Source organism: Ambystoma mexicanum, chromosome 3q (genome assembly GCF_040938575.1).
Source record: "Ambystoma mexicanum isolate Mex_15411 chromosome 3q, UKY_AmexF1_1, whole genome shotgun sequence".
Taxonomy (NCBI): domain Eukaryota; kingdom Metazoa; phylum Chordata; class Amphibia; order Caudata; family Ambystomatidae; genus Ambystoma; species Ambystoma mexicanum.
Window position 1 is genome coordinate 871531734 of NC_090926.1, and position 13062 is coordinate 871544795.

The 13062-nt window shown below is 45.9% G+C and overlaps 1 protein-coding gene across 9 annotated transcripts in view; it reads left to right on the forward strand.

Moving 5' to 3' along the window:
* Positions 1–13062, forward strand: part of LOC138583059 (uncharacterized) — a 433873-nt gene that overhangs the window by 371728 nt on the left and 49083 nt on the right. The gene's annotated exons all lie outside the window — the stretch shown is intronic.

Sequence of the window (13062 nt, forward strand, 5' to 3'; positions counted from 1 at the left end):
GCCGGAATTTTTAGATTTCAGATTTTGTTCTTAATTTTTAAAGGGGCCCATTGTTTAATTATTTGGTTTTTAATTTTGCTCATGACGTTTCAAACTTTCAAGACAAAAATATTTGACATATTTTAAAATGCTCTCACAAAAAGGCTCCCAGATCCTAAAATGTTCAGTAAAATTCAATTGAATTCACTCAACACTTAAACTGTTCAGGTCAGTCTAATCTTCTCAGCTCTTCTACTCGAGCAGTTCTGCTGGTCTGTGAAAATCTAACAGGGCACATATCACTGGCTGCTTTGTACAGGTGCTTCTCAAGTTTCTCAGGTTGGTCATGCTAGGTTTATTGATGGATGTTCTCACGTTTAAAGCTACAGCGCAAAGACATTTTGATAATCTAGATGTCGCCATGCCACTACACAAATTTATGCAGCTCTGGGCTCTGCTTTGACACACTATTGGTATCAGCTTTACATCTGATTTCGTCAATCGAAGTGTACCAAAACTTTATATCCACAAAGTATTATTTTGTTTACCCAAAATTGAAGAGTGAAAATTGGCGCTTGGAGGCATGGGTCGTCTGGCCTTCCTACTTTTGCAATAGCCTCTTTCTAAATCTGCCTGCCTCTGCTCTTCGCCCTTTGCAACTAATCCAGAGCAGGATTGACCTCAAGCCTAGGGAAAGTATCTATCCAGCCCTGAAATCTCTCCACTGGCTTCTGGTGGCTCAAGGATCATGTTCAAGACCCTCTGCACCAGAGGCGTTTCTAGGGTGGGGCTAAGTGGGCTATAGCCCCTGGTCTTGTTGGTAGCCCTGGATAGAATCTCAGGAGCTACAACCAAAAGGCTAGCTAGCCCCCAGTCCCGACCATTCCAACATCAGCGTAGCCCTGGTTCTTTTCCAGACCTTGCAACACCCCTGCTCTGCATTGTCCACAAGGCTTTCTGGGGCCAGGGATCACACTACATCCATGTCTCTCTTCGTAAGCATCTTTCTTCTCGAGCCCTTCGCTGATCCACCTCCAGCTCTCTGAGGGTCAGACGCTTCTCTTGGCAGAGAGTGGGGGGTAGATCTCTGTCCTCGGCTGAGGCTTTCTCTGGAATAGCCTTCCTGCAACTCTCAAACTTGAGCAAGACCACTTAAGATTCTGGAAGCAACTCATTACCTCCATTTTCGCTTCTGCTTTCCCTCTCCCTCTGTCCCCTGCTGATGTACCGTTCTACTGCGCTAACTGGTTACCGCACCAAGCTCCTTCACGACCAGTAGCCCCTTGCACTGCCTCCGGGCGTCTCGCACACTTAGGGACTGTATCTGCAACCCTACAGTCCCCTGCCTCCTTGCACTTACTTGAGCCAGCCACCCCGGCAGCACTTACTTGAGCTTGCCTGTTGCACTCTCCCGGCACTTCTCCTCTCCCTTCCCTCTCGCATTTGCACGATCTGAATGACACAAGGCCTAGTAAGATCGTTTGTTTTGTCCTCCGTTTGTATACCCTTCCTTGTCTTGTCGCGCTGAGAAACACTTGTGTACAGGTGCGTTATAAATGACTTATAACATATCATACTTAAAGTTTAGGCAAACACATAGGGCAGTAGGGAGGTCTATGATTATTTATTAATTTAAAGGTATAGATTACCGAAGCACTGGGAATGAAAGTGCAGAGAAGAGGGTTGGGAGAGAAATCAGTGATAGCAGCACCAAGATACTTTTACTTGTAACCACACAGTGGCATTCCATATCCATTGCAAGGACAGGAGACGGGGAAGAAATACTGAAATGAGAAAATAACATGCAGCCAGGTGGTTAACCTATGTTTGCAGTAATGTTCTCTCTGCCGTCAAGAAGGATTGACAGAACAGTGTGGCCCTCATTTATTTCCAAAATCATCCTTTTGCAACATAGTTGCTGGCCTTAGGCTGTTTGCTCAGTGTTGCTGGGCCTTTTGGGTTTAGAGCCTTTGATTGAAGGAAGATAATTAGAATTTCCGGTATTGTTTGAAAATTCTGGAAAATAAATGCTGAATGCACTTTAACTGAGCATTCGGTCTTAACGAAAATGTTGAATTCCATAATTCTAATTGTTCATTTATAACGCACTTAATACCAACAAGTGGCTTCGGGATTCGAACCTGTGTTGTACGGCGTTGTCTTGCTTCCAAGACAAACGCGTTGCCCCTGAGCTATCCTTCCTCCCCAAGGAATACCGAACAAGGTGTGCGTGAGTTGCAGGGGTGTTTCCAGCTCCATCTTGAACGGTATAATGGGTTTGGAGGTTGCGGGGGCGTCCATTACATGGATTGCAGCAGATAACAAAGTTTAAAAGAAAAAAAAAAGGAACCCAGCGCCAGAAGTTCCAACCCGCTTTTGGGAAAGGGAACAGATGTTGCAGGAAGAGGGGTGAGTCGAGCCACAGGAAAGGAGGTGCCACAAAGTATGTATGGGTAAACGGGCAGCGGGTATGGGGGATGCTGGAAAGAGATCTGAGATCACTGCGCACCAACATTTTCGGACACAGAATTTGAGGGCACGCAGTGATCACATAGATCCGAATTTCCATCCTGATGTGGCTCCCAGGTGGCGGGACAGTCTGTTCACGAGGAGAGGAATTCGCTGACGGGGCCCATTGGTCAGCACTCACCCTATAGAACTTGTAAGACAAGATAGCTGCACCATGTGAGGACAGGGGGTGCAGGATTCACTTACTCCAACACGACTCAATAAAGAGGACTCATTATTTTGGCAAAGGGAAGTCCATTTAATGATACATACTTCAAACAGGGAAACAAATGGGAATCGGCTGTAGTGCGTTCACCGGTCTCGCTCTGACTTCCTCGAACTTCAATTGAACAGAGATTCTTATAGGCAATGTTAGTCATCATTGATGTCTAACTTTACAAAACTCGACATGCAATATAATTGGTTAGGAAAGGTAACTTAAGTATAGGTGTTATATCTGTATATGATAATAGGGCATGCGGATTGGATAACTCTTATCGGTGGGCGTCTACGCCCATCCCTCTACATCACGCATGATAGACGTCACTACAACTACGACGTCCTATTGGTTACAATATCTATAGGACTCCAGATAACTTGGTCCATTGTGATTGGGCAGGTTACACCCCTAGAAATAAATTTCCACTTTTAATTAGCAGCATGCAGAATGGACATCCCTGTGCCTGGTGTCCAAAGTTTCACCCTGCCTCACTTCCATTAATCTGTGTTTTAGGGCGACGTGTCAATTAGTTGGCTAAGGATGGCCTCGAAACTGTAGTCTCTTATCGGGGAAAAGTTATGGCATCCTCAGGTCCTGGATGACATCAGGCGATGGTACTTCTTCGCGCCTGGCTGGTCACGTGTTAGTTCACCATGAATCTGCTTCAGTTTCCAGCTTTTAGTGCATTTAATTCTGTGTTGGTCTAGCCACCTGCATGGGCCCCCCTTATCTTGACCTTCATGAGGCAGGCTAGTATGCTCTGAAGTTGGAGTCTTGTGAGCTGACGCTCTCCTCCCCTTCTCAGGTTGACCTCGATTTCCTAGGCATGAGCCGCTCTTTGTTGAGTTTCGATTCCGCTCCTTTTCATGCCTTTGGCTGGGTTTTGAACTTTGGCCTGTCAGGCCTCTGGCCGCCTGGGTACCTTTCTGCTTTTACAAAATGGAGTCGCTCTTGTATACTGTGTCTTATTGAGGTAGATATATGGTTGGCGGTTGCCGCCCTATCTTCTACTAAGTGTTGCAAGCAGTATCGATTTCTTAGCATCTTGCGTTTCAAGCCTATTTACACACGTTTAACAGGACGTTTGCTTCCATCTTGTCTCGTAATATTGTTTCCTCACGTTGTAACATTGTCTCCTCTCTGTGCCCATTCCATTCAATTTCGTAGTTACTCGCACTGGCGTGTTATCTTCGATAGCTGCTCTTGTTCATTCTCGAATCTGTTCAGGCCCTTGTGTCATTTCCACTGGCCTTCCATTAAGGCTTTTGGGGTCTCTTCGTGGACCGTGTGTAGGTACTCCTCATTTCGTATCAGCGGCTGGTCTGGCTGTCTGATAGGGTATCGTGCTGCCCAGGGTTGTCTGGTTATGGGTGATTCAACCGGTATGGATCTTCTGATGTATACTGGGCAGCGTCCCAGTGCAGCTCTTTGTGGGTTCATTTGCTCTTCATACGTCACATACCTTGGCGAGCACGTTCCTGGTACCTCAAAATTAGGGGAAGGAGTGCAGGCCATGTCTGGGACCTCCTTTACACTCCCCCCTCTGGTCGGTTCATCAACCACTTCTGCAACCTCCTTTGCATTCATTTCTTTTGCTTCTTCAGTGTCATGCTCATAGTCCTCTGCATTGGTATATGATGGTGTGAATGTGTGAGCCTTTGGAGTCCATATTTTTATCACTCCCTTCAAACTCCCTGCTGTCTTCACATGTTTGTCTTTGTTCCACGTCATTAGCTGACATTGTCCATTTGGGCTGCAGTAGATCCATTTTCCTTCATACCTTCTTCGTTTCTTAGGGTATGTGAACTTTGTTCCCTCTGGCGCAAATTTGCTGGCCTTCTCAAAGTCTCTTATTTAGTCATCAGTCAGGTCTCTGGGCTTCCATCCTGGCTCGACATCAACCATTATTTTCATCCCTATGGCTTTCTTCGCAGTTTTCTGGCACTGTGTCATGATTATCTTGATAACACAGAATCCTAGCAATACCATTGCTAGTAGTGCTCCCAGAAACTTGAATATATCTGCCATCCCTTGTGGGAACAATGAGAATAGGTCTCCAAACCAGCTGTCATCGTCTACTTCGTCACTTTCATCGATCATCTGGTTTTTCAGGCTTGTCAGCATACTTATGGCCTCTGTTAGGGTTCCGTTTTCTTCATCGTGTGATGGTACGAATGTGCAACATGATTCTCCAATTTTTGCACAAACACCTCCATCCATCGCAGTGATCATGTCAAGCACATATCTGTTTTGGAGGGTCATCAGTCTAATTGCTCTCAGCTCTTCTTTGATCGCGTTGAATCCCTTTATAGTGGTATTGATGGTCTGCAATAACTCCCATCTGGTTATCTGCAACCATTTAGCATTCACTCCAACTTGGATGTGGGGCAAGAGTAGTGTTGTGAATACTGTTGAGGTGAGGGATTTCATGGAAGGCCTCTTCTGATTTGGGAGAAAAGTAATTTTCCCTTTTCATCCTGGATACCAGTCCCACAGATCTTCTTAGATGAGCATCTGCTTTCGGGAAACTGTCCAATTTTAGGTCATTCTTAGGAATCACTAGTGCGGGAATGTGGATGTTCACGAGTGTGCATATGCCTCCCCAGTTTTTCGGCAGCCTTATGTATGCCTTGGATCCACACGCCCAGTAATGGTCCATAATAACTGCGGTTCCTTGTGTCATTGCCGGAGCTTCAAAGATTCGTCCGCAGTTTTGATTCCCTCCCATCTTCCTGTGCCATTGTTTCTGAAGCATAGTTTTGGGCTCTCCAGTGGCACTATCTGTCGGGGTCCCCCTCTATCTACAACCCATGTTAGCACCTTTACTAGCTTTAGCCACAGAGGTTTGCATAACCTCTGCAAATTCTCTATTGCTTCCTTGCATGCTCCAAGGACCATCCATGCTCGGCAGATTACTACTCCGTCTTCCCATCCATCTGGGGAGACCACTGACCCCCAGATCTGCATTTGGCCTCTATTCTTCCAGATTTGAGCCTCCTCTGCAGATTTTCCTTGAACGTTCAGTCTTGGGTTTATTTCCCCTCTTACCCAAGATCCTTTGACGCCAGGGTTCTCGTACCTGATCACATGATTTCTGGTGTGTGCTCGGTTTCTTGTTTTAATGTCCTGGAAGTAGCCATCTTCATCCGAGTAATCCTTTTCGTTGGCCTATATCAACGAGGCGTCTCTTCCCATAAATTGTCCTCTGGTGTTGCACATTGCTATATGTGACATACAGTGTGCTGTAGAGACATCAATTTCTACAGCCACGAAGATCTTGGTCTTTCCCATGCTGTATGGTAGGAGTGCACAGACGAAGCATTCTCCTCCTGACTGCCTTCGTCCTACTTCCTTCATGTGGTGGTACCATATGCTGTTTCCCGGATGGGCTCTGCTGTCCAGGTAGTCATGAAGTTCATTGCTATCTTCATGTGGGCTTCTCGTGATTCTCAGCGTTCTTCTGTAGTTTGCTATGACTATGTCTCTGAATGCATCTGTGCTGCTTTTCCACTTCGGGTATCTCGATGGAGCATTCTGCCTCCACTGCATCGCTGTGGTAGGAGGAGGATTTGTGCTTCCTTTCCTTCCCTTTTGCAGTCTGCCATAAACTTCCCGTAACCACCATTGGTTCATCAACCTCCCAACTTGTGGCTGTGTTGTAGGCCTGCGGCTTGTTCCTTGCGTTGGAGCAGGTGTGCTTGTAGTTATAGTTTCTATAGTTCTGTTTTTCAGCTCCTCGTGTAGTTTTTTTGCTTGGACTACAAATGGGAACAAATACTGTATTAGCATGTGGGTCTTCTCTGTGAGTTCTTTTGTGGCCACTTCTGTTCTTTTGAGGGATCTTGCTATTCCCTCCTTCTTTGGCATTTCACTTGGCATTTCTTGGTTATCTCCACTATTCTCTGGAATTGAAAGTTCGGCAAGCAGTCTCTCCTTTTCTGCTGCCTTCGTTGGAGGCCTTGTAGCCATTGACACTTGCCCTTGTTTGTGTGCATTCTGTGTGTGGGTGCGTGCCATGGCCAGTGCTACATTATCATTCATTCCGTGCTGACCCGGTCTCTAGCTTTTTCTCTCATTCATCACCTCATGTGTATATGTATAGCTGCTAATTACATTCAAATTTAAGTCATTTGCTTCATCATTAGCTTTTCTTGGAACTGGAATCACTATATAGGGTCTGGGTGCTCTTGTAGGCCCCTGACGTTCGTTATCCAGTGGGTGTACTGATAGGGGGACACTTCGTGCACCAATAAAGAAAGCAGTTCTGATTGTTAATAATAGAAAAACAATTATTGATCACTGTACATATACACATAATCGTTCTGAGTGAAAGTTTGCAGCATTTTCTTCCAGGAAAGCGGGGGCGCCCTTCTGTTGGGGGTAAAACCAAGTTACTGTTCTGGGCCCCCATTTCGAATGAGTTCATAGTCAGTTATTTATTCCTTCTTTTGCTCTGGTCTCGTATTTCGAGAGTTTGTTACTATTAGAGGGACGAGTGCTTTTCCAATGCCCCCCCTCACGTGAGTGACGACGGTAGTCTCTGGGTTCTCAGTACAGTTCCTGTGCTAGACTAAGGAAAAGGGTTAGGCTAGCAGTTCTGATACATCACATTTATTTTATGCGTATCTATAGTAGGTAAGGTCCCAGTGCACTCCTCGAATTTGTTTTGGTCCTGAGGACATGCTGGAACCTGTTCAATGCGAAGGAATGAAAAGATGGAACTGCTAAAAATCACACAAAACAAAATGTTGTAAAAATAAAAGTAAAAATAAAAACAAAAGCAAACATGAAAAATATAAAAAATAAAGTAAAAATAAAAATAAAATAAAATAAAAATGAACGTGTGCCAAAATAGGAAAGAATGAGTTAATCGTACAAAAATAAAGTTGTAAGAATAGGAATAAAAATAAAAATCAACATGTGGAAAAAATAGAAAACGAGTCAAAATCGCAAACTAAGATGTTGTTCAACAGGAACAAAAATAAAGCAGAAGTCAATATATGAAAAAATAGAACAAAAATGAGAAGGATGCAGAACAGGAAAAATACGATGGCGAAGTTCTTGTGTTTGCTCTCTCGGCGACAAGTAAGGAACAGTGTCTCTTTTCTCTATCTGCTCCACGGTGAAACTATGACGACAAAGTTATATTTTGGAGTTTCTCCTTCTAAGGTTCTCCTCAGTAGTGGATGTCCATAATTGCTTCTTATTTGCGCTATGATAGCCCTCTGGAGCCTGTTTAATTGCATGTTTTTTGCTGGATCTCGGAGGAATGCGGGTATGTCAACATTGCTGGGTCTACCCACTAGTTCTGGAAAGATTTCAACGAGGCGGAAGAAAACACGGTATGCATATTGGCTGTCTTCTGGCGTTAATGACATTTGCTCTGATTCTCTAGCCTCTAGATCCCAGGCCTTCCTTGCAGCGTGAACAGTCTTTATCGCATCGATCTGTCCCTCGGCTAAAGGTCTCACTGGAATCGCCTTAGGAATTCTCGCTGGAAGTTGGACAGCTCCACCTGGAGTATTATGCCTTGGAGGAGTGTGCCCATGTATGGGGTGTTGGCTGGATCTCTAAGAAAGGTGATGACATCAACATCTGCAGGCCTCCCCACCATTTCCGGATAGTCTGTGACTAATCTAAACAGGACATTGTGCGCCAGCCGGGTGTCCTCGGATGATAGGGACATTTGCCCTGTTTGGTTGTGTCCTGATCACAAGCTTTTCTTTTGATTCACACAGTTTTTACACGTTCCTGCTGCGTGGTTTGCAACCACGTAATTTAATTTGTACCACACTTGGTTAAGGAGTTTGTTGTTTCTTGGATCTCTGATGAAGGTTAGGGTGTCTGTGGTTCTTCCGACGAGTCCTGGGCATTCCTCAATGATGCGGAAAAATAGGGTATATGTAAGTTCATCAATGATCACTTGAGGTGGGAGCATTTGTGTCCCTCTCACTATGCTCGGGTAACTCTGCGAAGACCTCTGCGATGACGGTTAGCAGTTGCCGGATTACCCTTTTGTTGGCTGGATCTTGAATAAAGTCTGTGACACTGGCTCCTCTCCCTATGAGTGACGGGTATGATAACACCCCGAGTTGAAAGTAGGTTAGCACATCCCACTTGAGATTTCTGCTGGAATGTACCATGAATTCTGTGATCAAAGTCTCAATACTGGTTGCTTCAGGATACTGTGTTGCACTCTCAGGCAAGGTTTTGGTTACAGTCTATCAGGGTCTTGATTCTGGTATCACTTTGGGCATGTCGTGCTTTCAACAGTTCATTTTATCAATGTTGTGGCTTTGGATGTGCTTCCCTTTACCCTGCAACTGGGATGTACAGAGTGTTTGTTATGTCCTTATCCCCCTTTGCTTGGGGAACCTGTCCAGTTGTATGCCACACTTGCATTCGGGTTCTTTGTCTTGGTTTTCTGCTCATGCGTCCTTCTTCCTCGCCATGGATCTTGTCTGCACGTGCTGAGGTTCTTCCCTGTTGTCTGTTGCTTCTTTGCAGTTGGATGCAGCAGGAGGGCTCTCCCCTATATAGGGTTTAATGTCATTTAGGAATATCCATGCCCTTCTGCCCTGGAGCTTGACGGCGGAGGGGGTGCAGTCTTCTACAATGAAAGGGCCATTAAATCTTGGCTCGTCCCACCTTTTCCTGGTAAAGTTCTTTACCAAAACGCTGTCACCAGGGAATACGAGGGGCACATGTACACCTTGTTCGGTGTCTGCTTCAGCACTTCCCGCTGCGTTTTGTGCTGCGTCTCCCCCTTTCCGCCGTCTCTTCAGTTGGCCTGAAATGACAGAGGTACTGGATGTCAAACATTTCAGGTACTTTTGCATCTCTGTTCCCAGAATCTCCCTAGTCGGCTGGGCACCACAACTAGCTCTATTTCTGGGGGTTAGAGGGGTCCTCATCCTTCTGCCTGTAACTATCTCGTGCGGCGTGAGGTGATGGTTGGAGCCTGGTTGGTTCCGAAGTGCCTATAATACCAGTGGTAGGCAGTGCAGCCATCCCTTTTTTTAATGTGAGCTTCAACTTGGCTATCCTCTCTTTAAGCAAGCCGTTGATCCGTTCACATATCCCATTCCCCTCTGGATGATACGCCAACGAGAACTTGTGCTTTATACCAAGCAATGAACTAATCTGTCCGAACACTGAATTTACAAAGTGGGCCCCATTATCTGATCTCATTACCTCGCACACCCCCCATCTAGGGAACACTTCCAGGAACTTAGCAGCACAGGCGGCATTGGGGTGTGTACAGGTGCCTGCTTCTATCCATCTAGAGAAGGGACACACCACCACAATTAAATACCTGTACCCGTTGCACACTTGAATCATGTCGACGTAGTCGATATGTAAGTGCTGGAATGGTCCATTTGGTCTGGGAATGATTCCTCTCACTACTTTTAATGTGTGACCAGCGGTGAATTGCTGGCAGATAATGCAGTTCACCATAAAAAATGCAACATGCTCCGCTAAATTCAGCGTGAACCAGTCTTCTACGAGCTTTGCAGCAAGATTTTCTTTTGTCATGTGGATGGGGTAGTGTAGGTGTTCTAATGCTACCTTTAGGAGGGTGACAGGCATTACTGGTTTACCAGTGCTGTCTTGCCTCCACAGCCCGTCAGAGGGGTTTAAAGAACACCCTCAACGCTTCCATAAATTCTTCTCCTCTTGTGGTGCCTCCCCCTGGAGCTCCATTAGCTGGGTCTGCCCCATATTGCTATAGGCCTCCGGTGTGGCTCGCGCTACCATCATTCGTTCATGGGTACGTGCCACCTCCACGTCCATGATTGTTTCAGTTTTGGATGCCATGCCCGTGGCTTCTGTGTCTGCTGCATGATTTCCGCGTGACACGAAATCTGTCCCCTTGGTATGAGCGGCGCATTTCACGACCGCTATGCCCACTGGGAGCTGTAGTGCTTTTATCAGCCTGTCCAATAAGGCTACATGTTGCACTGGTGTGCCATCTGCTCGGAGGTAGCCCCTCCTTTTCCAGCGCGCTAAGCCTGCGTGCACTGTGGATGTCACATAGGCGAAGTCACTGTACACCGTCACTTCCTGGTCTGCATGATTCTCAATGGCGAGTATCGATTCCAACAGCTCTGCAGCTTGTGCCAAAAAATGAGATGGTATTCGTGCACTAACGAGTACTCGAAACTCCCCTTTCACTAGGTGTTTTATCACGGCAACGCCTGTATACCTTTGTCCGCCTTCTTGGTCGATTCTTGAAGACCTGTCAATAAAGACGATCTCTGCACTCGCCAGAGCATTCTCTTTTACCCTGTGGATCTCATCATAGAATTCTTTATAGCTCGCACAGTCATGTATAGGTTCTCCCTCTGTGACTGGTTCAGCTATGAATGTAGCAGGGTTCACAGTTTTACATTGCACTATTTTGATTGATGGGTTGGAGATAATCACCTCATAGGCGGATGCTCTTTGAGATGTCAGTGTGCCCTTTGGCTTCTCTAGTACGGCAAACAGTGAGTGCTCAACATACAATGTCATGGAGCATCCCATCATAATGGACGATGCCTTTTCGATAGTGAATGCGGCAGCAGCTAGGTTTTGTTCACATGGGAAGTAGCCCTTCATGACTGGGTCCAGATTCCCGCTGTAATATGCTAGGGGCTTGTACCCCAGCAAGGTTGGCTGCGCAAGCACTGCTGTCATAAAATTACCATCAGAGTGTGAGAACAGGTAGAATTCCTCTGCATAATTAGGAATCCCAAGGACTGGGGCTTTACTGTAAACCCTTTTTCCATTGCTTCAGTCCATTCGATACCTTCCCTCGTTGTCTGGGCCTTTTTTAGGGCCTGAAGCAAGGGCTTGGTGTATGAGCTGTAGTCAAAGACCCACGCTCTGACATAATTGCACAGGTCTAAAAAGCTTTGCATCTGTTTTATAGTGCGCGGCTTGGCCATGTTCATGATAGCTTCAGCCCTTTCTGGGGTTACCTTTTTCCCTTCATGAGAGATCAGTTGGCCTATGTATAACACTTCTGGCTGACACTACTGCAACTTCTCCTTATCAACCTTGTATCTCTTCTCAGCCAGTATAGTCAATAGCTGCAGAGTCATGCCTGCATTGCTCTTCAGTGGTGCTGCAGATCAGAATGTCATCTACATACTGCAAAACAACACTGTCCACCGCAATATTGCTTAGGTCCATCTGCAGGACTCTGTTGAAAATGGATGGAGACTCACAGTACCCCTGTGGCAAACTCGTACTTTTCAGGCGCATTTGTCTGAAAGTAAATGACGTCAGGTCTTGAGAGTCACGATGCAATGGGATTGAGAAGAACGCATTTTTCAAATCGATCACCGTGAAAAATGTTGCCTCAGTGGGTATGTTGCACAGAATTGTGGTTGGATTAGGGACTAGAGGGAATTCGGCTTCAACTATATCGTTTAATGCTCGTAAATCTTGGATTAAACGCCAAGACCCTTCTTTTGATTTTTTGACAGGGTAAATCACCGTATTGCAAGGTGATGCTGACGTCACTAGGATACCCTGCTCCTTCATGGCGGAGATTGTCTTCGCTATTCCTTCATCTGCCTCTCTGGACATGGGATATTGTCGCGCTCGTGGTAAAATTGCTCCTGGTTTCAGTTTGATTTTCACTTCAACCGCCCCTTTCAGGAGACCTACATCATAGGGCCATGTAGTCCATACTGCGGCAGGCACTTGGGCCATGTCATCCTCAAAGTATTCTGGGCGTACCAGTGCCAGCATCATTCTCTGTGGCACCTCTCGTTTGATCATTTTGACCCAAAATATGAGACTCACCTCCACCCTTGTCTCTTCTAGGTCAGGGTGTTCTTCGAACAGATTGTCATCGGTGACGTCAGTCACTCGATACCCTTCTTCAATGGCAATAATCGCGTGTGTGCCTTCATCGTCATATCCTTCAACCAATACCACTTTTCCTCACACTGCGGCAGATCGCATTACCAAGGGAAATACTTTTCCCTCTTCTTTTCCCTCTTCTTCGTGCATGGGTATTCTTGGCCTAAATAGAAACTCATCAGGTGTCCTCATAGATTTATCTTCGAGGCCTGGCAGTCCCACCATAAGCACCCGCACGCCATATGCAAAGACTTCTGGCTCTAACGTTACAGCTCTCATGGCTGTACGTCCTGAGTATGCTCTGATCATTTCGCACATGTTTGAATAATGCATTCCTGGGGTGGAGCATACTATACCATCCTCAGTAAACGAGATGGTCATGTTTAATTTAGTCATCAGGTCCCGACCCAGAATATTTACTGGGGTCTGGGGTGAATATAATAGAGGTACATTCATTTTGCGCTCTCCCACTGAGACTGGGAGTACATCTGTAAAGGGAA